The sequence below is a fragment of the Ursus arctos genome, unplaced genomic scaffold (genome assembly GCF_023065955.2).
Source record: "Ursus arctos isolate Adak ecotype North America unplaced genomic scaffold, UrsArc2.0 scaffold_11, whole genome shotgun sequence".
Classification (NCBI taxonomy): Eukaryota; Metazoa; Chordata; class Mammalia; order Carnivora; family Ursidae; genus Ursus; species Ursus arctos.
The window spans coordinates 35,962,031-35,988,523 of record NW_026622775.1 but is presented as its reverse complement, the minus strand read 5'-3'; the positions used below and the strand labels follow the sequence as shown (position 1 = coordinate 35,988,523).

The following is a 26,493-nucleotide window of genomic DNA, read 5'->3' as shown; positions in this document are numbered from 1 at the left end:
CCTGGAGATCTGCTTGCTAGAGCTGCTCCTGAATACAGGCTGCCCATTTTTATTTGGTTATTAAGGATTAAAGGGGCGACGATTCTGGAATGGTAGTTCCTTGGTTTCCATTAACTTTGTACAAGATGGTGAAAAGCAAGCTTCCAAGGGAGGGTTTGCATATGTATTTCATGCCATCAGCTCACCTCCTCCCCTGTCATCTTGTGTGTATGGGTAACGTGAAATTGTCCTTCCTCTCATGAGCTCGAACTAGAAGAAAGCCGCCTCGTTGCAATGACTGAGAATCTCTGCTCCTCTCAGAAATCCTCCTGGTTTTCACAGGAGTGTGGAGGGAAGATGAAAAGAATTTCACATTAGGTGGCTGGTTGCTCCAGATACCGAGGCTTCGCAATTGCCTTGGAAAGCCACTCGCCTTTGCCCAAGTTGGCTGGGCTTTCAGCGTCGGAATACGGGAGCAGGGGGGCATTCCATCACTCCACGTCCATATTTAAAATTTTGCTCATTTATGGCTTGTGCCACAGCCTGTCCTCAGGACTGAAGCGTGTCTGAAGTTACTTTCCGCAAGTGCCCAAGAAAGTTTAGTGATAAAATAACACACACCTGAAGAGAATGCTTTATCCTTGTGGTGGGGAATTGTGCTGCAAAGATCTCATTGCTTTGTGTCACGAATGCCTGTCTGGGTAAAGTCATTAAAATAAAAGTAAGTGTGAAGACCTCAGCCTTCAAAAAGAGCACAATTAAAAGCCAGTTTGCTGATTTAAGCCATTTCTCACAAATCATGTTTTAAAAACAGAATGGAAATGCAGAGTTTATAAAAATTTACACTCTCTGTCATAACATTTTTCGACCCCACATCAACCCACGAGGTGGGATGTACAGACCAACAGACTGGATCTAAGAGAGCAGAGTAACTAACTTGTCCTGTGTCACAGGGCTAGCAAATGGTGGAAGTTGAAACGGAAGCTACATATTTTGACTTCAGTTATTTTTCTTCAATTATTCCCAGGTTTTGTTGAGCTGCATAATATGAATGGTGAAAGGTCAGCTAGAGAAATAGAGTTCCGGGATAATATCTCTTACTTTGTGTTTTTAATTGAAATACTTATATGCTCTGAGCCTAATTTATTTTATATTATAACCTCACAGTTTCATGTTCATGGCTGTTCAATATCATGTTTGGTTTTTTATTCACTTATTTGACACAGAGAGAGAGAGCACAAGCAGGGGGAGCAGCAGAGGGTGAGGGAGAAGCAAGGAGCCTGATGTGGGGCTGGATCCCAGGACCCTGGGATCATGACTTGAGACGAAGGCAGATGCTTAACTGACTGAGCCACCCAGGTGCCCTAATATTATGCTTCTTTCAGAAGTCATAATTGTTACTTTTACGTCCCTAGTTGTTATGACCTAATGAGGAACACAGTTAAAGATGACAGAATTGTAGTTTCACTTAGTGGTTAATAGCAAACTTCTTTTAAAATGTGAATGTCTTCTGTTTGAGATGGAATAAGAGCTTAGAAATAGAGATTTTAGAGTATTTTAGTGCTCTGTGTAGTGATTTGTAGACCTCTGCAAACTGCTTGCTCCTTTCTGCTTTTAAAAATGTTCCTGAACGCTGCTGTTCCTTAGTGTGTGGTACAGAGGTCATAGAGAAACCTCATCCTTGAGGACAGCATCATTCAGGGAAGATGACATTCCATTTTATTTACTCTTTGTTTATTTCTTAGGAAAAATGTTGTCCCATTTAGTGGGCACAGGAATCTGGGGATGTTGGGTTTAGTCATGACTGGATGTGGGATTTGATTTTCTCTGTTGCTTCCATCGGCAGTGCCTTAGTCTGTGGGCTGTTTTTTTTTAAAAAGATTTTTTTAAAAAAACATTTATTTGAGAGAGAGAGCATGCAAGCATGAGCAGGGGGGCAGGGCAGAGAGAGAGAAGCCGGCTCCCCGCTAAGCAGCAAGGAGCCCAACGTGGGGCTCCACGTAGGGCTTGATCCCAGGACCCGGAGATCATGACCTCAGCCGAAGGCAGTCGCTTAACCCATGAGCCACCCAGGCGCCCAGGCCTTGGAGGAGAAGAGATGTGTCAGCCTCCCTCACTCATGTGGCAAGTTTCTACCCTGTTCCTACTGCACTTGAGAAAGTGAGCCTGTCCTCAGCTCCCAAAAGTCAGAGGGAGGAGGTCACTGACCTCGAGGAGCTTACAGTGGGCAGATCCACAGTAAGGAGCAGGAGCTGGTGGGAAGGCAGGCCGAGGATCAGTGAGGACCCCATGGAAACATTGAGTGGAAGTGTAAAGTGAAGAAGCGATGTTGTCGCAGCATAACCATCACTGTCACATCAACTAATGGGACGACAGTCAACTATTTTCTACTGAAATTCTTGTTGCCAGTGTGCATGGTGAAAATTTAGAATACCATTGTTTTGCACCAGGTTTTTTTTTTCTAAACATTATTTATTATTGTAAGACAACTCTGCTTTAGGGTTGATTGTTTGGGGCTAAAAATAGAGAAAACAACGTAAGAAGACTTATGCCAGCAAACCAGCAAAATGAAAGCTGCAATGTGGATGATCTGAAGAAAGCCAGTCTGCTGATTCTACCAGGGCAATTCATAGATTCCTGTGAAGTGGTCATTTTCTCAGGAACTTCTGTTTCAGTATTATGACAACAGCTTAGGTTCAATAGCACTACATAGTTTATGGAGTTCATTCCCATGCATTTTTATCACAAGATCTTTAAACGACTCTATGGCTGTGACCTAGTCAGAGATTTTTTTAAATCTCCATTTTACAGAGCAGTAAACTGAGGCTTAGGGCTGCATTGAGATTAATCAATTAACAGTAGAGACTAGAACTTAACTCCAATTCCGATTATTTTTCTATTACTTTCTGTCTTCCTACTCTGAATTCTAAATCAGGTATTTAAAAAATTTGAATTTGATCAGCAGTTGTATACAGAATTTAAAACACCCAACATGTTTAGATAAGTAGCTGTTTGGAAAGATAAGTGACCTTTAAATCTCCCACTCTGCCAAGCAACTGAGAGTGCATTTAGGAGTTTTTCCCAGCTCCAGAATAAAGGATCCTTTGGGAAAATAATTTTAATGGTTGTGGATCACCAGTCAATTTGACTGGTATTTTTTTTTTAAACCAAACCATCTGGCAGCTGTGTCTTATTTCTTCCTGCTGCCAATGGCTGGACCCACACACATTCAGACCTCACACAAAAATGCCTATGTCTGCACATTTTCACTACGAACAGGCATTTTCAGTCAAAGCAGAGAGAAATGAGGCTTTGCCTGTCTGTTGCAATAACATTAATATTATCTCTGTACAGATGCTTTTAGAAGTACGAAGTTAAAATGCAGAGCCCTGGAGATGCCTAGAAGCACACATGAGATAAGCACAGCCATTCACGGAAGACCTAAGAAACTGAAAATTTGCAGGATAAACTTTTCACCATGACAAAGTAGAGCCATGTCGCCTCTTCCAATATGAGATTGACAGCAGGAAATCATGACAATAAAGTTAGTGTAGGATGCATTTAGGATGCAGAGAGGTGGGAGAGGTATGTATGTGCAGTTGGTCAGAATAAACCAGGATGTTATTAACTAGCAATGTAAATTTGGACCGGGAGAATAAAAAGGCTGAAATTTGAGAATGGCGAAGTCAATCTGGCTATAGATAAGCTGAGGAAGAATATAGACGTGAAATAAACATTCATTCCAGGCCCTTTGACAAGAGAGACCGTTTGTATTAGTGGATAGCACTTCAGAATTCAGAGTTGCCGAGGGTCGAATTTGCAAGCAGAGCTAAGTGTTGAATGGAAGGCACTGAGTAAAGCTGGTGCGAGAGGGTCTCACCCAGGCGGCGGTAGGGCTGGGCCGGCTCCGGGTCACACGGGAAAATGCTGCTATCCGAGGCTTGTTGACCCATTTCACTCATCCTTTCAACTATTGAAAGTAAGGAAAGGGCGCGCGCACACACACACACACACACACACACACACACACACACACACACGGGGCGTCTATATACGTGCTTGCTTATTTCCTTATTTATTAGACTTTATTTTTTAAGAGCAGTGTTAGGATCACAGCAAAGTTGAGAGGAAGATACAGAGATTTCCCGTTTACTGCCTGCCCCCACACATGCATAGCTTTTCCCATTATCAGCACCCCCCAGCAGAGTGGGACATTGTTGTCATTGAGGAACCTCCACTCACACATCACGCGATCACTCATGGTTTACATTATGTTCTTGGTGCTGTGCATCTATTCTGTGGGTTTGGACAAACGCATAAGGACATATATCTGTTATTGTAATACCATACAGAGAATTGTCATTGCCCTAAAAATCCTCTGGGCTCTGCCTGTTCATCTCTCCCCACCCCCAGCCCCCGGCAGCCACTGATCCTCTTACTGTCTCTGGAATAGTTTTGCCTGTTCCAGAATGTTGGAGTCCTACAGTATGTAGCCTTCTCAGACTGGCTTCTGTCATTTAGTCATATGCATTTAAGGTTCTGCCGTGTCTTTTCAGGGCTCGTAGCCACGTTTTGGTAATTATGAAGAAAGCTGTTGTAAACATCTACGTGCGGGTTTTTGTGTGGACATAAGTTTTCAACTCCTTTAGATAAATGCCAAGAAGCATACTTGATGAATGGTACGGTAAGAGTATATTTTGTTTTGTAAGAAGCAGCCAAATTATCTTCCAAAGTGACTGTACCATTTTGCATTCCCACCAGCAGTAAGTGAAAATTTCTGTTTCTCCACGTCCTTATCAGCGTTTGGTGTTGCCGGTATTCGGGATTTGGGCCATTCTAATAGGTGTACGGTGTATCTTGTTTTTAATTTGCTTTTCCCTGATGACATATGCTGTGGAACATTTTTGCATATGCTGATTTGCCAATCCGCATATCTTCTTTGGTGAGGTGTCTGTTAAGGTCCTTGGCCCATCTTTAAATCAGGTTGTTTGTTTTGTTATTGTTGAGTTGTAAGAATTCTTTGTAGATCTTGAATAACAGTTCTTTATCAGATGTGTCTTTTGCAAATATTTTCTCCCAGTCTGTGGCTTATCTTCCCAGTCTCTTGACATTGTCTTTCACAGAGCAGAAGTTTTTAATTTGAATGAAGTCCATCTTATCAATTATTTTTTTTTCATGGATTGTACCTTTGGTGTTGTATCCGAAAAGTTATTGCCATACCCAAGCCATCTAGGTTTTCTGCTGTGTTATCTTTTAGGGGTTTTATAGTTTTGCATCTTATATCTAGGTCTGTTATCCATTTTGAGTTAATTTTTGTGAAGGGTATGAGGTCTGTGTCTAAATCAATCTGTTTGCAAGTGAATGTTCAGTTAGTCCAGCACAGTTGGATGAAAAGATGATGCTTGCCCCATTGTTTTATATTTGCCCCATTGTCAAAGACCAGTTGACTGTTTATGGAAGATCTGTTTCTGGGCCCTCTTCTTCTTCTTCTTTTTTTTTTTTAAGATTTTATTTATTTATTCGACAGAGAGAGACAGCCAGCGAGAGAGGGAACACAAGCAGGGGGAGTGGGAGAGGAAGAAGCAGGCTCATAGCGGAGGAGCCTGATGTGGGGCTCGATCCCACAACGCCAGGATCACGCCCTGAGCCGAAGGCAGACGCTTAACGACTGCGCTACCCAGGCGCCCCTCTGGGCCCTCTTCTGTCCCATGGATTTATTTGTCTGTTCTTTGATCAATACCATGCTGTCTTGATTCCTATAGCTTTATTGTGAATCTTAAGTTGGGTAATGTCAGTCCTCCAACTTTGTTCTTCTTTAATATTATTATGGCTGTTCTGGGCCTTTTACCTCTCCATACAAACTTTAGAATCAGTTTGTTGATAATCCAGAAAATAACTTGCTGGAATTTTGACTGGGATTGCATTGAATCTATAGATCAGTTTGGGAAGAACTGACATCTTGACAATATTGAATCTTTCTATCAATGAACATAGAATATCTCTCCATTTATTTAGTTCTTTGATTTTATTAATCAGAGTTTTATAGTTTTCCCTGTAGAGATCTTGTTCAGATTTTGTTAGCTTTATATACCTAAGTGTTTTTGGGTGCAATTATAAATGGTATTTTGTTTTTAATTTCAAATTCCACTTGTTCATTGCTGTTATGCAGAAGAGAGATTGACTTTTGTATGTTAACCTTGTACCCTAAAACCTTGCTATAATTGCTTGTAGGTTCCAGGAGGTTATTTTCTTGTTGTTTATTCTTACAGATTTTTTACATAGGTGATCATCTGTGAACAAAGACAGTTTTATTTCTTCCTTCCCAAAGTGTATGCCCTTCCCTTCCCTTCTCTTCCCTTCCCATCCCCTCCCTTCCCTTTTTCCTCTTCTTGTCTTACTAGCTAGAACTTCCAATACAATGTTGAAAAGGAATGATAAGAGGGGAGATTGTTGCCTTGCTCCTGATCTTAGTGAGAAAGCTTCTAATTTCTCACCATTTAGTATGATGTTAGTTGTAGATATTTTGTAGCTATTGTTTATCAACTTGAGGAAGTTTCCTTCTATTCTTAGCTTACTGAGAGTTTTTATCATGAATTGGTGTTGGATTTTGTCAAATGCTTTTCTGCATTTATGGATATGATCCTGTGACTTTCATTTATAGCCTGTTAATGTGATAGGTTACATTAATTAATTTTTAAAAATTTTTATTTCCAGTATAATTAGCATACAGTGTTATATTAGTTTCAGGTGTACAATATAGTGATTTGACAATTCTGTACATTACTCAGTGCTCATACAGGTGTACTCTTAATCCTCTTCACCTGTTTCACCCATCCCCCCACCCACCTCCCCTCTGGTAGCCATCTGTTTGTTCTCTATAGTTAAGAGTCTGTTTCTCGGTTTTTCTCTTTTTTTTCTTTATTCATGTGTTTTGTTTCTTAGATTCTACGTATGAGTGAAATTGTATGGTATTTGTCTTTCCTTGACTGTCTTATTTCACTTAGCATTATACCCTCTAGGTCCATCCATGTTGTTGCAAATGGCAAGATATTGTTCTTTTTTAAGGCTGAGTAATATTCCATTGTATACATACCACACTTTCTTTATCCATTCATCTACCGCCGGACACTTGGATTGCTTCCATATCTTGGCTATAGTAAATAATGCTACAATAACCATAAGGGTGCATGTAACTTATTTGAGTTAGTGTTTTTGTATTCCTTGGGTAAATACCCCATAGTGGAATTACTGGATCAAATTGTAATTCCATTTTTAATTTTTTGAAGAACCTCCATACCGTTTTCCACAGCAGCTGTACCAGTTTGCATTCCCACCAGTGGTGTGCACGGGGGTTCCTGTTTCTCCACATTTTCACCAACACTTGTTGTTTCTTATAATTTTGCTTTTAGCTATTCTGACAGGTGTGAGGTGATATCTCATTGTGGTTTTGATTTGCATTTCTCTGTTGATGAGTTATGTTGAGCATCTTCTCATGTGTCTGTTGCCCATCTGACTGTCTTTGAAAAAATGTGCATGTCTTTTGCCTATTTTTAGTTAGATTATTTGTGGGTTTTTTTGGCATTGAGTTGTGTAAGTTCTTTATATATTTTGGATAGTAACCCTTTATCAAATGTGTCATTTGCAAATATCTTCTCCCATTCAGTAGGTTGTCTTTTAGTTTTGATGACTTTTTTTTTTTTTGATGTAGTCCCTATAGTCTGTTTTAGCTTGTTTTCCTTGCCTCAGAAGATATATCTAGAAAAACATTTCTATGACTGATGTCAGAAAAATTACTGCTTGTGCTCAGAAGCTTTTTATTTTGATGTAGTCCCTATAGTCTGTTTTAGCTTGTTTTCCTTGCCTCAGAAGATATATCTAGAAAAACATTTCTATGACTGATGTCAGAAAAATTACTGCTTGTGCTCTCCTCTAGGGTTTTTATAGATTTGGGTCTCACATTAAGGTTCTTAATTCATTTTGAGTTTATTTTTGTATATGGTGTAAGGAAGCAGTCCCATTTCGTTCTTTCACATGTAGCTGTCCAGGTTTCCCAACACCATTGTTGAAGAGACTTTTTCCCATTGCATATTTGTGCCTTTGTTGAAGATTAATTGATCACTTAATCATGGGTTTATTTCTGGGCTCTATATTCTATTCTACTGATTTTTGTGTCTATTTTTATGCCAGTACCATACTGTTTTGATTACTTCGACTTTGTAGTATATCTTGATGTCTGGGATTGTGATACCTCCACTTCTGTTCTTTTTCAAGATTCCTTTGTCTATTCAGGGTCTTTTGTGGTTCTATACAAATTTTAGGATTATTTGTCCTGGTTCTGTGAAAAATGCTGTTGGTATTCTGATAGGAATTGCATTAAATCTATACATTGCTTTGGGTAGTGTGGACATCTTAACAATATTTATTCTTCCAATCCATGAGCATGGAATATCTTTCCATTTGTTTATGTCATCTTCAATTTCTTTCATCATGTTTTATAGTTTTCAGACTACTGGTCTTTCAACTCTTTGGCTAAGGTTTATTCCTAGGTATTTTATTATTTTTGATGCAATTCTAAATGGGACTATTTTCTTCATTTCTCTTTCTGCTACTTAATTAGTGTACAGAAATGCAATGGATTTCTGTACATTGATTTTGTATCCTGTGATTTTACCGAATTCATTTATCAGTTCCTAGTAGTTTTTTTGGTGGAGTCTTTAGGGTTTTCTATATATAGTATCATGTCATCTGCAGGTTAAACAGCCTTGCATACCTTGCATACCTGGGATAATTCTGCTCGGTTATACAGTATATAGTATATAATTCTTTTTCTATATTATTGGCATGCATACTTCTTTAACTTCCTATTTACCTTTTCTCTTTGAGGAAGATGATGGTGGTGATCAGACTCTCTGCAATCTTGTACTTACCTAAAATTTGATGTTATGGTCAAAGATTATAGTCATCTTATTTTAAAGGATTTTTAGGAATGTGATTTTAGGATTGTGAGTATGTGCCATTTGTAAATATTTCAGTACTCAGTGATCCTTGTCTTGCCTTTTATTTCTTATGCAAGTGGGACCCAAGATGCTATTATTCCCAAATTAGGGACTTAGAGACTGAAGTCTAGAAATTAGGAAAGCTGAGGATCAGTCTTGATTTTGTACCTTAGTCACTTTTAACTTATTGCATTTCATAGTTGAATCATTTCTTTCCCTTACTGTTGTAAAGTGGAGACAGCAGGATCACCCACACATTAAGTAATTTATTCAAAATCTACTGAGTGCCAACTATATGCCAGGAATTATGATAAATATTAGGGATGCAAAGATGAATAAGATGAGGCATCTGTCTTAGAGGAGCTCACTGTTTAATGAAGAAGGTGAGTAATCTGATAAATAATAATACAAATGCTTTGAGACATGACTAGAGGTTTCTGGAAATTTAGAGGAGAAAGAAACTCTGCCTTGGGGAGTGGACATCTGACTTGGGTCTTGAGGGTCCTTTGTGAAGAATTTTATCAGTTCTCTCCAGAAAGATAAAGCAAGGATTGCTCTGTGTTCATGTTGCACAGACCCTCTCCCAAAGTGACTGAGATTTGCTTAAAACTGGCTATTACTACATAATACTATGTTTTTTTTTTTTCAGTGTACAGAGTGTTTTCTTATAGAAGTCTCAGCAAGATGCCTGTAGAATGGATATGATTCCTCCCAAGTCACATGTGGGAAAGAAGGCTGAGTGCAGAAAAGTAAGTAACTTGCCCCAGGGCCCACTCAGTGGCGTGGCCTGGATTCAAACCTTGCCTTCTTCTGATTCCAAAACTAAAATTTTTCCTCTTGTTCAGCTCTGATTACGTAAATAATAGCGTCCAACAGCAGCATTTCATCAAGCTTCCTGTTTAAAATGGAACGTTTTTCATTTGTGCTTCCATTGAAGAGATGGCCCAGATACCCATTAGTGAAAAGGAGCTTAAGAACTGCTCTCTCAGGCCAGCCCAGGGTTCTGTCCAACCCAATATTGTGTTGACAACAGAGGCCTCAAGGGATTTTCCAGGAAAGGACATCGTTTTCCTCTCTGACATTAGCCTTAAAGGTTAGGTGTACTCTCAGTAGCCATTTATGACTCTGACATTCATAAATTTGGTCAAACGTTTATGAATCCATTCATATTCCTTGCCGTACTTCTTTTGTGGTAATGAGCTCTGTGTGTTTATTATTTTCTGAGTAAAGTAATACTTTGCTTTATTTGTTCTTAACTCACCTCACTCAATTCGAGGGAGTCCTCCTCCTCTAGCAAGGAATTGAGAATTATGAGAATAAGTGTACTTGAGTTTACCTTACACATGATCTCCAAAATTCTCTAGGTGTGTTTTATTTTTTTCTTGAACAAGAATAAATAAGATTGTACATTATATTTCTGTGGCAGAGGGACTAATATTTTATTTAGAGATTAGAATTCTGTCTCCTGGCATATTTCCTGTATACTTTTCGATGAGCTTACTCTGGAGTTCCCTTAGAATAACCTCATTTCAGTATTTGTAATTCCTATTTGCATGTTGGAGGCGGCTCCGATCTGGCCCTGGGGACGCTTGAGGTAATTTTCGTTCTAATCTATTATAACTACTTGTGGAAAGTAGGTATATAGTAGAATATGTTATATATACTTCATAACTGATTCTAACGGATGTGTTATACAACATCATAAAGTAGGAGAAGAGTGCTGGCCCGGGTGTCAAGAATCAGGTGTTCTAGAACCATCCCTGGACTGTAGTGTCCAATTTTATAACATTAGGGATTGAATTAGGTAATTTTCAAGATCTTATTGTACTTTAATTCTGAGTGCCTGATTTCCTTGGTGATTTAACTGAATATAACCAGTTCTCGTTTTCCAAAACCCCAGTAGACCTCTCCCAATTCCATCTTGATTCAGTTGCTCTCAGTATTGTCTAAGGCATTAGACGGATCACATACACTGTTTTCTTTTATTCATATTGCCTATTTCCCACCTCAGAGATTTCTCGCAAATGAAATAATTATAATTTCTTCAGATTACACCCTTACAGAAATAATGACTGAATTTCCCATAGGTTATTCTTAAGTGATGGGTTTATTTTAGGTTCCACAAACCTATCCTGGTTGGCACTGGGCTTGAAGGCCTCCTGTGTATTCCCTTTGTTCTAAGTGGTCACCCTTGTAATTGAGTAATATCATCCTTTAGAAGTTATTAAAAAGTAAATATTGACCAAAGGCTCTCCATGTGAATCTGAACTTTTTCAGAATCCTAAGGCCAATCTTATCTGTCCCAGGCACATTTGTTTGTTGACTTGGGTAAAAAAAAAAAGTTTCAGCATTGGCCACTTACTGGCTTTGCCATGAGGAACATACATTTGGTAAGAATTGCTTTCTCTGCCCTTTTTCAAATAGCGAATGGAAGGCCATAAAGTTCTCAGTCATTTATATACATCACTCTGCAAATGAACACTCATCGTACCTCCTACTTCCTTTTGTGACCAGATGTCCGCCAGCTCTACCTAGAGGCCCCTAGTGCTCCAAGCACACCATTCATGATGTGGTGAAAACAAATGAACTTACAGGTCAAACAATCCCTTCTGTAAAATGGAGCCAGTGACATATCATAGGGTTGTGCTGGGGACTACATGAGGATTACAGCACACCTCTGACACACAGAGGGTATTTAAGTTTATGAGTGTTGGTTCACCCCACCTTGCACTCTGGTTCTCTAATTAAGCCAGCCAACGATGCAAATAGGAATGGATTACAGCAGCAGAGGAATATGGAAGCAACAGGACACCAAACTCCAGGAGAAAGGGTCTTCACAAATAGAGAAGTACTACAGTCTGTGAAAACATCAGTGAACTCAGTGTGACTTATAAAGCTGACCAGACTGATGGTCATTCTTTTTAGAAAAGTTACTTCTTATGGTCACACTGGCTCTAGTTGTCACCAGTTGCTATGTTCTTTTTACTTTGCTACGTGGCTCATGTTAACTGCAATGATCTGGGTCTTTCTCTTAGATAGCCTACTTTATTAGGCCATAAAGCTTTATGTGTCCAGGTTTGAAATCAGGGCCCCTGCTTCTTAAATGGTTTTCTTTGACAGTTGAATACTTCTTTCAACCTCTCTGTGCTGTCAGAGAGTTACAGTCATGACAGAGTTGATTTCTGCCACCTGCCCTAGCATAGCCCTTACAGGACCTGTTTTCTCTATTCACCACCCAGGACCTGTATCCTCTCTCTGTATCACTAAGCAGAGGGATGAGGGGGCAGGAAAGGGAGAAAAAAGGAAACATAAATCCTGGGAAAGTCCTTTGAAAATCCTAATTTTACATAGGGTACAAGTTCATAAAATTACTCTCTTTTGGTATCTCTAAAATTCAAACAAACATGTAACAATTTAAAAATGTTAGAAAAGAATGAACAGAGGTGCCCAGTTGGCTCAGTCTGAAGAGTGTGTCACTCTTGATCTCAGGGTTGTGAGTTCAAGCCCCACACTGGGTGTAGAGATTTCTTAAAAAAAAAAAAAAAAGGAAAGAAAAAGAAGAAAACAATGAATCACTTTGTTTTAGAAAGACTAGGCTGTATATTTATTCATAAAGATACTCCATTAATGCTGTAAGATTCAGAAGGTTGATTTTTTTAAAGTCCAAATCTCTCGTTAAGGTAAGGTACATAGTAGAAAGCACTTGGTAGACCATTGAGATTATAGTGATGAATAAAACACAGGTTTACCTTCATTCCATTTATCATCTGAGCAAGGAAGCTGGAAATATATTTATATATGCAAATTAAGATAATATTCAGGATAATAAAATAACATACTGTAGTGGTACAACGAAGAGGGAGACCAACTGTCATGGGGGGATTTGGGAAATGGGAGTGTTAAAACTGGGTCCTACAGAAGGGGTAAGGCTTAGACTGGCCTGTAAGGGGAAGAGCAGAAACTGTGTTTGGGGAAAGGCAAGCACCCTTGCTTGGAAGGATCTGGAGAGCGCCGGGGAAGGATGTAGTGGAAGACAGACGTGCACAAGCCACCCAGTTATCTACATATCTATTCTAGTTATTTCTTTTGAATGCCATCGTCTTATCTAGTGTGCATCTTGTCAGGACTTTAGGTCCCACGTTCTAATTTGGAGAGGACAAAGCTTTTTCTGAAGCCGTCTTGTGGTCTGCTAATCTGAACATCACACGGGTGTTCAGGTAACAGAATGATTGCTCAAAGAACTCACTACTGAAATGTTCCTTACTGGCTGTGAAGAAAGAGGTGGGCTTTGCGGGCTGGCAGGAGGAAGCCGGAAGATTTAGGCAGTGCTGCTGGTGGTGGAGTTTTGACTGTCCAAGTTTCCACGCTCAGTGCCTCAGTTTCTTCAGTCCTAAAATGGGGGTAATAAGAGAACCTATTGGGTATATATTCTTGTTTCATAGAACGAGGAATGTAGAGGGAAGTCTGTGTCAGGGTTAACTCAGCAGTTAATACTGCTGCTGGGAGACCCGCCTTTCTATCTTTCTCTTCTTTTCTCTGCCATGCTTAGCAGTTTGTTTTGGTGTGTGGGCTTCTAATGGTTGCAAGATGACTGCTTCAGTTACTGGCATGACATGGCCAGTTCCTGCTGGTGCTTCTCTCGACTACTGAGGGAAGTCTTTCCCAGAAATTCCCAATAGATTACCCCTCATTTCTCCTCGTCTATAGCTTCTCGAGGAAGAACCCATCTAGCTGGAATCAACAGCTGGCAAAGGAGAGGATTGACAGAGACCGGCCATGACTGTTCCCCTGGGGCTGGGGACAGTGTAGACTTCTCTGAGCTCTTGACAAGAGGGTGGTAAACACAGTAAAAAATATTGGGGCTCAGGGTGCAAGAAAGAAGAGGAAGCAATGGCTTTGGGGCTGGCAGCTGAGTATCTACCTTACTTCCTCTGTAGTGTTCCGAGAATTGAATGGAAGGACCCATAAAATTACTTAGCAAAGTGCCTGGCAAATGATAAGCCCACAATAGAAGGTAGTGGTTATTGTTATTTTTGTTCATATTAGCATTTAATATTATTTCATGTAAATGCACTTTTTCCTCTGATGTGGGCAGAATCATCTTTCCCTGTATAGCTGATTTTATCTTATATAAGGTGTAGTAACTCTGATGTTCTCTCAAAGATGCAAATGGGAGTTCGTCTGTTTGCCAGCATATGTAGAATGGCAATGGTTTTTTTCCTTTAAGGCATGTGTTCTTCAGGATGTGAACTCTGGTGGCTCAGAAAGTCCAAGCCATGTGAGTAGTAGCCATCTGCTACTTATTAGCTGGGTAAACTTGGCTAAGTTAGTTACTCTGTGTCTTTGTTCCCTCATCTTTCAAATGAGTATGATCTTGGGGCTTAACTCAGAGATTCTTATGAGTTAACTCATTTAAAGCAGCATTGAAAGAGTGCTTAGTACATAGTAAGCATTCGGTAGATGTTAGTTGTCTGAAGGCCAGGCGTCCAAGGACTAGGACTTAGATTTTTCAACCTGTCTTCTGGAATCAACCTATAATCTCATTATGGGTTTAGATTAATGCTCAATGAGAGGCAGATTTTGGACTAATCACACTGTAACCACATTCTATGCTGGTGGATTTCTGGTGAAAGTGCATAGGAAAGAGAGAAGGGGTGTCCCAAACCCATTTACCTAATAGGGATTTGACGGGAGTATAAACACAGCTATTTTCATGATAAGGGCTTTTGGCAGCAAACAACAGAACTGTTGTCTATCAGGTTTGGAGAAAGAGATTTCTTTTTCTCACTTGGTGGAATGGTGGAGTTGCCTACTGATGGAAGGGGTGCTTTACAGTTTTCAGATGGTGACTGCAGCTCCAGGAACATGAGCACATTCAAAGCGGGAAGAAGAGGAAGGAGGCAGCACAAGGAACACCCATCTTTTATATCAGGAAGGCAAACACTTTTGTAGAATCTCCCAGCAAAATTCTTCTTGGGTCCTCTTGGGGAAAAGACCTGACATGTCCATGCGAGCTTCAGGAGAAGCTGGGAGAGTGAGCATTCAGTGTTTCCAGCTTTGTAGTTAGAGGCAGAACAAGGGAGAAGGGAGTCAGAAAGGAGTTGGAAATGGAAATTGGGGTAGCCAACCTGCATCGTCTGCCATAATAGTTTTAAACATGAGAGCACAAAACCAGCGCTTCGTATTTTCACAAAGGCCGAGGCAGAGAAAGCAAAAGGCAAACAGAATTGGATGAAGATAGCTCTGCTCTGTCACATTGGCCCATCAGCTGCTGGTGAAGGATTTAGCTTCTCTTCTATTGTGTACTGTTGTTTTAAGGGAAAAAAACAATCTCCATTTGGTTTTACCATGCTGAGTGTTCCAGAGTCTCTTTGTCTTTCCATAATTTACTTTGCAAACAGAAGGATGCGAGGCCGGCCATTTGGCAGGTGGGCGAAAAGCCATAAGTTACCTTCTGTTTTAAATATAAAATATCCTCTTTGAGTCTTGCCCTGTGGTGCTGGGAAGTCTGAACCCTTCCCGCATGCACCAAACTGGACTCATGAGGTTTTCCTAGAAGTAGTCTGTTTCCCATCTCCAGTATTTATAACCCTCTCTTAGACAAGAAAATGGACTGTAGTAGGAAGTCATATTAAGATAGAAGGGGGATTTAGGCCACCTCGGTAGTAAAAGGTAAAGGCATAATTTAAATTCATTTGGTTGAAAAGATAAACGCAGATAAAAGCCCAGTAAACAGGAGCCCAATGCCCTGGCACAGGAAGCAGAGAGACAGTGGACTTGGCAGTCATCCACGGGAGCCACTCACCTTTGATGAAGGCTGGCTTCTGAGCATCTGCGAGGGCCTGGGGGGGGTGGAGGGGCTGTGCCCCATGCTGTGGGGGGGGGGGGGAATGGAATGACTGCTGGGCAGGTAGGGACTGGCAGAAGGTGCTTCAAGAGGGTGCGGAAACAGATGAGCAAGGAGTGAGAGCCTGGCAGGTGTTAAGAGCTACACAGTCAAAACTAGCCTTAGGTCATGGTGCTCAGAAAACTTTTTCAAATATGCCCTTTGCTTTTAGAAAACAAAACAACACAATACAACAGAATTCCTTTGTCTTTCTTAGCAGTGAGACATCATGTTTAACTAGAGAACATCTTTATTTGGAAATAACTGAAGGTGCTGTGGACACTGCCTGGCAGTCGCTGGCGTCTTGCTAGCGCAGTGTCGTACTTCCTGTGGTTCGGATCGCTTCATTACGTTGCCTGAATGTATCCCACAATATGTGAACCAGCCATCCACAACGAGACTTAACTGGTCCAAAATATCCGCAGTGCTGAAGTTGAGAGACTGCACTATCATAAAGATACATGGGGGAGAAAGAAAAATGAGAATCAGTACAATTGTAGAAGAATGTACAAAACGAAGAAGTGTTTTAAAGATAGGACTTGTAGGGGCGCCTGGGTGGCGCGGTCGTTAAGTGTCTGCCTTCGGCTCAGGGCGTGATCCCGGCGTTCTGGGATCGAGCCCCACATCAGGCTCCTCCGCTGGGAGCCTGCTTCTTCCTCTCCCACTCCCCTGCTGTGTTCCCTCTCTCACTGACTGTCTCTGTCAAATAAATAAATAAAAATCTTTAAAAAAAAAATAAAGATAAGACTTGTAAATTCTATCCAAAGGAATCTGCAGAGGATGGTTCAGTGAGTTTTGAAGAGGCTTAGGAGTTCACCAGAGATGGGGGTGAGAGGGGCTTCCTCAAGGGATTACACAAAGAAGGCAAGAAAAGACTGCGGGCAGAAGCCTATCCAAAAGCAGAAAGCTTCCAGATTGTACTATGTGAGAGGGAGGAAGTGCTGGGAAGTGATTCTAGAGGGGTAGACAGGATCAAATTATTACTGGCCCAGGAAGACAGTCTAAAGAACTTGAGCTCAGTTCTGTAATTGAGAACAATTGAAGAGCAGCAGGCAAATGATTGCTATAACACAAATTTAAAGTGAGCTAAGTAACTATTACTCTGAAATAAATGGAAAACTATTAAAGTGGCCCAGTTACCCAAGCCATTAGCGTTCTGCCAATTCTCCCTCCTTCCCTCCATCTCTCTGTCTTTGTCTGTCTTTCTGTCTCTCTTTCACACACATCTTTGTTGGTATATCCCAGGAAACATCTGTACTCTCGTATTCTGCCTTTGTGGAAGAGAGACTGTCAGTGATCAGTGAAGAGGTCTGTTCCAGGGGGGAGAGGAAAGCCAGGACAGGTCTCATCCTCTGGACAACGTGGAGGCACAAAGAGCTGAGAGATCTTTATGAAGCCAAGAGAAGAGAGACAATTTGGGCAGGAAAGAGACCACGAGAAAAATGAAGGCTAGGCCGTTATGATGTATTGCCATTTGGGATTTATGGGTTTGTATGTAGAGCAGACAAGGCACCTGAGGCTCCATGAATGAAGTGGAAGACAGTGGCCAGTGGGTTTGAAGAGAGCAATCCGTAGCAGTTGAGTCACTGGATAAGGACTTTGGTGGCTTATTCGTGTAGCCATCAGAGATGCCTGAGATGATGGCAGGACCTGGGGTAGAGATGAAAAATTTGAAGCAGGTGTCAAATTTATCTATGAATGTGATGGAATGGTTGGAAAATAATAGTGATGAGGGGTGGGTAGAAGATATTCAATGGCTTCATCTGCAGAGCAAGAGTGAGTTTTTCAATATATGGGGCAGCTATCCCTGGAAATAGCAACAGGAAGCCAGAGAATGCCAACTTAGTACTGGGGTGAGTAGTACTTGAGAGAGCCACATGTAAAGCTCCATTCTCAAAAGAGTGCCAGAAGGGGAGAGATTGTTTGGGGAAGAAGACAAAGATGTTGGGAAGCTCATTTAACATGAAATGGGGGTTCCAGAGGTAATAGCTAAAATTCTTCATGAAAATGGGAGCAATAGATTGGGTGTATTAGTTTGCTAGGGCTGCATAACCAAGTACTACAAACTGGGGGGCTCAAACAACAGAAATGTATTGTCTTGTGGCTCTGGAGACTGGAAGTCCAAGATCAAGGTGTCAGTAGGATTGGTCCCTTCTGGGGGCTGTGAGGAGGAATCTGTTCCATGCTCTCCTCCAGCTTCGAGTGTTTGCTGGCAATCCTTGCTGCTACTTGGCTTGTAAACATATCACCCTAATCTCTTCGCACTTTCACATGCTGTTCACTGTGTGTCTCTGTTCACGAGGTATTTTTTGTTTTTTGGTTTTTTTTTTTTTTTTTTAAAAGGACACCAGTCATATTGAATTAGGGCCCACTCTACTTTCTCTCTAATTTCAACTGAGTACATTAGCAGCAACTCTATTTCCAAACAAGGCCACATTATGACGTACTGGGGTTAGGATTAAAATATACCTTTAATTTTTTGTGGGTGGGGGTCACCGATTCAACCCATAGCATGGGGGTGAAAGAGGGACAGAAAAGTATTAGAAAAGACTAAGGGACAGGAAAGAGCATAAGAGAGACATTCCCTTTAGCCACTGATCAAGAATGACAGTAGTGTGACAGTCGGAGGAGTAAGTTGGTCATACGTTTCTGAATGTCTCTGTGGTGGCCCGGTGAGGTCCAGCTGGGATGGACGTGCCTATCCCAAGGCATGCAGGCTGGGTACTGTCCAATGCTAGAGGTATACCATTGACATGAATAGTCACATCGTTTACGGTGTGACTTGTCTTCTCTTCTAGCAGATACTGACCGGGCCTCAGAATATGGATGAGGAAGTTTGCAATGGACTCCACAGGCCTCTGAATTGGGAAAAAATCTTAGCACCTGTTACGATGCATGCTAGTATGAAGGCTTTCAAGAGGTTTTCTTCTAAGCTAAAGCCAGAGAATAGAAGCTATTATCTCTTTGTATCCATTTCCCCAGTGCCTTAAAATCTGATACAAAGTAAGCACTCAATAAATAAATGAAGAACTAATTCCAAATGCCAGTAATATGGTTATAATTAATTAACTGAATTCAGAGGGAAATATGAATTCAAAGATTGAATTCTTGGAAAATAGCAAAGTGTGAGAATATTGGAGACATTTCTGAAGGCTATAATGTGTCTATGGTTTGAATTTTTGTATGTCTCTGTAACACATTCTTTTCTCTTACGAAGTCAACTTCCAGAAGCGTTTTCTACTTGGCTGTTTCTAAGAGGTTCAAACACTTTTATTAGAAAGGTATTTAAAGATAAGTACCTGGAAAACAAGGTTTGGGGTTTTTTTCTGTGTAGGGGGGGTTTCTTTTGTTGTTGTTTTCATCTTTTTCATTATTGCAAATGTTGTAAGTCACTTTTGCCTGGTTGCACAAGAAACATGTTTTTGCATCTGTGGTGTGGGGGGAATTCAAATGCCTATAATAATGGATCATAGTAGGTAAATGGTGTGATTAATATTACCAAGTTAGTCCTAAAAGTCATAAACCATTCAGCTGAATTTATCCAGATTGTATGAGATACGAGAGAAGAAAATAAGTGTTCTTAGATGATCTATTCCAGAATTTAAAGTGTCACAATTTTCTAGAAGACTAGAATGATGCATCAGTTAGGATGCTTTTAGCTGCAAGGAAGGAGCAAGTCCAAATCAAAGTGACTTTAACAACTTATTGTCTCTTGGGGCGCCTGGGTGGCTCAGTTGTTAAGCATCTGCCTTTGGCTCAGGGCGTGATCCCAGAGTCCTGGGATTGAGCCCCGCGTCGGGCTCCCTGCTCTACTGGGAGCCTGCTTCTTCCTCTCCCACTCCCTCTGCTTGTGTTCCCTCTCTTGCTGACTGTCTCTCTGTCAAATAAATAAATAAAAATCTAAAAAAAAAAACCCCAAAACAAACAAAAAACCCCCAACTTATTGTCTCATATGGCAAGTAGGAGGTAGGACTGTGCTTGATTGAGGAATCCCACAGCTCAAGGACCCACAGTAGATCGGGGATCTTTCTGCTCCACCTCCCACCACATGTCAAAAAATTCCTTTAGGGTCACAGGATGGCTCTAGAAGCTCTAGGCATAACATGAATTCATTTATTCAACAGTTATTTATCTAGGGAATATTATGTGCCAAGGTTCTAGGTACTGGGAATATAATGGGACTATGTGGACACAGTGGAATGATTTGGCCATAAATTTCCAAAGACATTTCTACTATAGTATTAGATAAGAGACGAATTGTCTGCCTTTGTCAAGTTTACATTCTAACAGGAGGAGAGATCAACAAAAGGGATGGAAAGAAATAAATATGTAATATTTCAAGTAGTTGAAAATGCTGTGAAGAACAATGAAGCAGCCTGTGGTCATAGAGAAGGGTGGAGGGGCTGCTTTATGAATGGTTGTCCAGAAAGTCTTTGGCTACAAGGAAGGGCCTGAATGAAGGATGGGGGTGTACCATGAGAATGTGTGGCAGGGAGGGCTTCTGAGTAAGCTCAAGCTCTTCACGTAAGGGCACGCTTGGTGTGTCTGAGAAGTAGCACAGAGGCCAGTGTGGCTGGAAAGGAGTGAGCAAGGAGAAGATTTACAGGCAATAGGATGTCCAAGGTAAAAAATGTCAGATTATAAAGGCCTTTATGGGCCATGAGTAGAATTTTGAATTTTTTCATAAGGTGGGAAGTTTTTGGTGAATTTTGAGCAGGAAGATGACATGATTTATGTTTGTAAAGGATACGCTCTGTCTCCATGATGAGGAATTGACTGTAAATGGGGAGGGTGGAGATACGGAGTGTGCTTAGCGGGCTACGGATGTAGCCCAGGTTAGGGAGGTGGTCAGATTCAGGATATATGCTGACAGCCTCATTCATCGAAAGCCTGAGATAGGAACAATGGGAATATTCTTCCCGTGTGCCTTTTTAAGATTGAGAAAAGGTTTCCCAGAAACCTCCCAGCTTACTTCTTGGTTCTTATTTGTATGAATGACGTCTTAAACCTAGACCTCCAATTTACTGGCAGGTGGAAGGAGACCACAATGTGTGGCACAGACGGATAAAAACCACTCTGAACTACAGAAGGGCCAGACTCTCCAGGAGGACTTGGCCACTTGGAGGAGGGAGAAAATATTTGAGGATCTGTGAAGCTCAGCACAAAATAAAAATGTGGAGCCCTTGTTTGAAAATTATTAAAAATTTGAAAATGAAGACAACAAAGCATTGAACCAAGTTCAGGGTCCTTCTCTGCATGGGTTCCTGTGGGATTGCTGATGAAACCAGTTCTTTCTGTTAGCAAAGAAGCAGCTGTTGAGTGCCAACCGACATTTTTTATCTCACACAAATTATATTCTGGGAGAATTTACACAGTCTTGGAGGCAGCATCAAGGTTTTCAGATCGCTGAGTTCTTGCTTAGTGTCCTACCAGCTAGAAGAAGAAAGTAATGCTTACTGGACTCAGAGGAGGTAATTCCTGCTCATTATTACCCTCCTTTGCACTGTGTGTTGAGGGGAATCCCCCTTTGTCCATAATCTCAGAGGTGAATCTCAGAAGTGAACTCATCTACCCATTTCCTGACTGACTTCTCATCCCTCTAAATCCTGACCGCTTGACTCATTTAATGTCCTGCATCTTTCCTTAGACCTGATAAGGGCTGCAGTTTCTCCTTCCCTCTCTTCTGGGATTTGTAGTCCTGCTTTGACTATGCCTTTTGGGGTTTTACAGGATATTTACTTCTAAGGGAATACCTGGCCCCTGACATTGTGACCAGTGTTCCTGGAGGGTTTACTTTACTGCACCCACACATTCTCTTCCCAGGCACTTTTGGTTTGGGTGTCTGTTGGCGACCCCATTAGTAAGATGCCATTGAAGTACACACTACCTCACTCCTAAGAGGAATTCTTGACAGTTGTCTCTGAATCTGTTAGTTACCTACATAGCTTCACAGCTTTCCTGGATTTTATATATTGTCATCGCGTGTCATCGCATTCCACCACTGATGGGGACAAGGAGAGGAGGGGACAAACATCTCCAGAGTCATATTGCTACTTTAGAGTAAGCAATTGTTTTTTGGGGAAAAGAGTATATAAGTACCAGCCAATAGGAGGAACAAAAGAAAGTGTACTTTAAATAGACAAAATTTGTTTTGTGTTTTTTTGTTTCTTGGGGTTTTTTTGTTTTTTGTTTTTTTGTAAAAGAACTTCTTGCCTTTTAGGGCATGATGTTTTTGTATCTCTTCAAGCAGAAGAGCAATCAGCTGCCCCCATGAGTCAGATATTCAGTGGTCAGAATAATTTGGACATCACCCTCTGAATCAACGTCTTTCAGTTTTTCTTCTACTTTGGATTAGAGTTCCATCTGAAGGCTGCAGGTTTCTAGGACATTATTCTTTCAGAATGAGCCCAAGCCCAGCAGTTTCTAAGTCAGGGAGACCTAATTCTATGAGGTTTACGATTGCTAGTAGACTTCAGTGTTCTATGTGATAATTGTGATGATGATTGAAAATGATCTAAATATGTTAAATATGTTACAAGATAAATAGTTTTCTTCTACTGAATTATTATTATTGGCTAATCATACCAAAATATGTATATAATCATGCCTGTATTATTTTAAAATTTTTGATTGAAGGTATTTTTTTTTCATAAGACTGATTATGCCAGTCCAACCACTTTTGCTTGGATAAGTTCTTTCCTTGGTGCTGAGTGTCACCCTCTATGCCCAGCTATCACTTCTGACAGATGAGGGCTTCCAGTCCCACAAATGCAGACCCTGCAGGTCACATGTCCCTGAGATGGAGAATGTGATTCCTCCCAGGGGCCAGGTATGCAGACCATTATATCGTCTCACACTCCAAGAGAGTCTCCCCTCTCCAGACTCGCTGAGTCTCCTTTGATCGTATAGCATCTTTATCTCTGACCCCTAAGCAGGGTCACTGTTGTAACAGCCTAGAGAAAGCTTTCAGGAATGAATGAGTGCACAGAGAAATCAGGTAGCGCGCTCTGTCCAGCACGGTGATCATTTCTGACAATGAGGATAGAGGGACTTCTGCAGTCCATTGATTTCAGTGTCAGGCAGATGAAAAGTAGCATATTGATGAGCCTTTGTCATTACTTTGCCAAAGGTGTCTTGTCAGATAAAAGACCGATACAGGAAACTGACTTAAGACAGGCCATCACATCAATTTTCTTGGTGCTGAAGGAAAGAGAATGAACTTATATTTAAATTAATCGATGCCTATAGAGATACTGTTAAACTCTCACAATAAATTGTTTTGATTTGCAAAAAGAAGAAGAAGAAGAAGAAGAAGAAGAAGAAGAAGAAGAAGGGAGGTCTACAACAAGGGTAAAGGACAATGGGCCACAGAAGTTGAAATAAAAGACTTCTATTCACGGCAACAGTGAAGTCGTACAACTGGGACTCTTTTTTAACATTTATCTCGATTAAAGGCTTATCTGTATAGCATGATGGTGTAAAATGCCTGTGCAATCTTTTTTAACTTCCCAGTATTGGGAACTCACAGCTGAGAGCAAAGGCCACTATGGAGTCTGCCTTCTAAATTCAGAGAGAACCTCAGGCTGGGGTTCCAGTTACTTTCCCAAAGGGCTTGCTAAAAGTATCATTTGAGCAGACTCAGAGATAAACACCTTTTCCCAACCACTACTTTTCCCACTGTCTACTCATCCTCTCTCAGTATAAAGAAGATTGGAAAGGGGCCAGGAGATAACTGTTAGAGGCCCTGACCTCCTCTTACTTTCCTAAAGGAGAGAGAAGCAGACGTTTATTGGTCTCTTCTCTGGAGCTAAAGGGAATGGATGATAAAAGCCTTCCTCGTAAGGTTTGTGGGTGTCAGCAGGAAATGGACCCTGGCTTCCCACCGGATGTCTCCTAAGCGATAGGACTTGCAAATTTGCTTTGGTGTTCTGAGGGCAGGGACATTAAGGAAAGATAGTGGGATAATAAAGCCAAATGGAGGAGGCATGGATTGACTCTCTTGAGTATTTTATGGTTCCCAAGAATGGGCTGGGAAGAGCTGCAAATATAGAAGAAATAGGGAGGGGTGAATGTCAGCTTTCTGGGGACTCCTGTAGTCTGGGATGTAATGTGGTGGCCAGGTGAGGGCCAACTTTTGAAAATGCTTTCAGATTTTTAAAGGAAATACCTTGGAGTTGAATCCAGTGCCAACAGGGTCTTGGGACCACTTCCTGCCCACTTCTGCTTCATAGACCACACTTTGATTAGGGGGCTGACCACAGAGAAAAAGCAAGAGGAATTTTTGCACTGTTGAGGTGTGATTGTTCACAAAGAGTGTTTGGGCCAACAAAGAAGTGTGTGCCATGCTAAGACCTGTCAGGATGTGGATCTTCTCCTTACCTCCTCCCCATACTAACACCAGAGGAAAAGTAGAAAGGGGAAGGAGCAGAACAAAGTTCTAGAAACAAAGGTCTGCTGGCCTGCATGGGTCTGAGTAGGGAAAAATCCTTGATTCTAATAAGAGGTTGGTCTGAACCAAGTGTGAATAACTAAAGATGACAGAACAGCCATGAAGTTGGATTTAGAAATTATTCATGGGAAGGGAGTCGGCAGTAAAACTGAAAGAAATTATTGGAAAACAAAAATTTCCACAATTATAACTCAATGACTTAAGATATATCAAATAGACCATTACATCATTTTCTCTAGTGAATTTTTTAAGCTGAGTAATTACAGGTTTATTTTTAACAGGGTAGGAAGTTTCACTCTTCATCCTCCACAAAGAAAGCATCCTAAAATCATGACAGCAGAAGTGCAAATGCACTCCTTGATGTGGGGAGGGCCGAAGTGCCGTAGTTCAAGGTCAGCCCGCCTCTGCTGACCTGACCTCTAACTGCAGACACAAGAGAGAGCCCAGGTCATGTTGGTCAAATTGGCTCACACCGCCCATGGCAGAACTTTAATGAAATAGTTCATTTTTGTATATGCCAATAAGTTTTAGCTTGTTTTGTTATGCAGCAAAAGATATCTGATATAATGGTATTGCATGACATTTGAAAATCATCTTTAAAATAAAGTCATCCCATGGTCGCATCATCCTAACATAGCTCAGCATTTTAGAATTTGTCTATTACTTATGTTGGCCTGAACTTCCATTTGGATATGTGATTCTTACAGTTCCTGTGATGACATAAATAGTTTGGTCCAACTGCCATCTCTTTCCGGCATGCGTGTGCAGGCGCGCACGTTCCCTTTTAAGACACTGACATTATTAAGTGATTGCTTGTGTTGGGTCACCTTCCACACCAGTGTTTCAGCTCCATGAAGATTCAGTCGAATTTTCACAGCTTCGCCGTGTCCTTGGTCTGATCAGAGACCTAGTTTGCTCCAAGTGTGTGGTGAGGTGGCAGCAGCAGCATTAGCAGGAGCAGAAAGAACTCCTGGGCTGACCTTTGTGGCTGCTGACACTAACATTCATCCTGTAAAATGTTGTCTTTTGTGAGTGTTTTGGTCTAATCTCATTTTATGGGGAAAATATACATTTTTTTCCTGTATTAGCCTTCAACATTAAATTCTTTAAAAAATATTTCATTTTGTTATTAAAAAAATTTTTTTATAAAGATTTTTTAATTCATTTGTCAGAGAGAGAGAAAGCTCAAGCAGGGGGAGCAGCAGGCAGAGGGCGAAGCAGGCTCCCTGCTGAGCCAGGAGCCCAATGTGGGCCTAGATCCCAGGGTCCTGAGATTATGACCTGATTCAAAGGTGGGTGCTTAACCAACTGAGCCACCCAGGTGTCCCTAAAAAAACTTTTTAAAAGATAGTTGATTTCTCTTTTCCCCTAATGATATGCTTTTACTTTTTAAAATTTTTTTTCTCCAAACGGTCAGTAATTTAATGGCAGTTAATCAAATCAGACTGAGGTAAGTGTTCTGCTTGGCATGATCTAGGAAATAACTATAGACCCAGGAGTCTGGAGATTTAAATTTTGTTGTTGGCTCTGTCACTGGTTAGTAGAACAAATTGCTTTGCCCCGTTGTATTTCTGTTTTCCCCATCTTTTTTTTTTTTTTTAAGATTTTATTTATTTATTTGAGAGAGAAAGTGAGAGACAGAACATGAGCAGAGGGGGAGGGGCAGAGGGAGAAGCAGACTCTTCGCTGAGGAGGGAGCCCGATGCAGGGCTCGATCCCAGGATTCTGGGATCGTGACCTGAGCCGAAGGCAGACGCTTAACTGACTGAGCCACCCAGGTGCCCCCAGTTTTCCCCATCTTTAAAGTGAGAAAAGTGTGCCTTAACAGGCTCAGAGTAAGGAAGAGCAGATAACATGGGATCATCTGCTTCCAGTGAAGACAGAGGGCATAGGTGCATGAATTTGGGAGGTAGGTGTGCCCGAGGTGTCTTGTGGCATCCAGGAGGAACAGACTGTGGACTCAACCCAGAAGATCCAGCTGCTGTCAAAAGGCATCTCCTTGCTCTCTCCTCTCTTCCTATTCAAAATAATACTGTACCGGTTGCCTATAGAAATAGCACCATAGATAGGCCAGCAAGGAACTTTGAATGAAGAGGTGCCAGTTCAACAAACCAAAGCATTTAACGGCTGAGGGAGTCAAATTAATAGAACAAACAGAAGTACATTGTATAAGTATTATTAAT

General features: G+C 41.1%; 1 protein-coding gene across 1 annotated transcript in view; it reads left to right on the top strand.

Annotated features, from left to right (window-relative positions):
• The window catches only part of TTC29 (tetratricopeptide repeat domain 29), a 388,892-nt gene that overhangs the window by 5,730 nt on the left and 356,669 nt on the right, over window positions 1–26,493 (top strand). The window contains exon 2 of the mRNA XM_057310110.1: window positions 9,625–9,724. The gene's annotated coding sequence lies outside the window, so the exon portion shown is untranslated. The remainder of the gene's footprint in view (window positions 1–9,624; window positions 9,725–26,493) is intronic.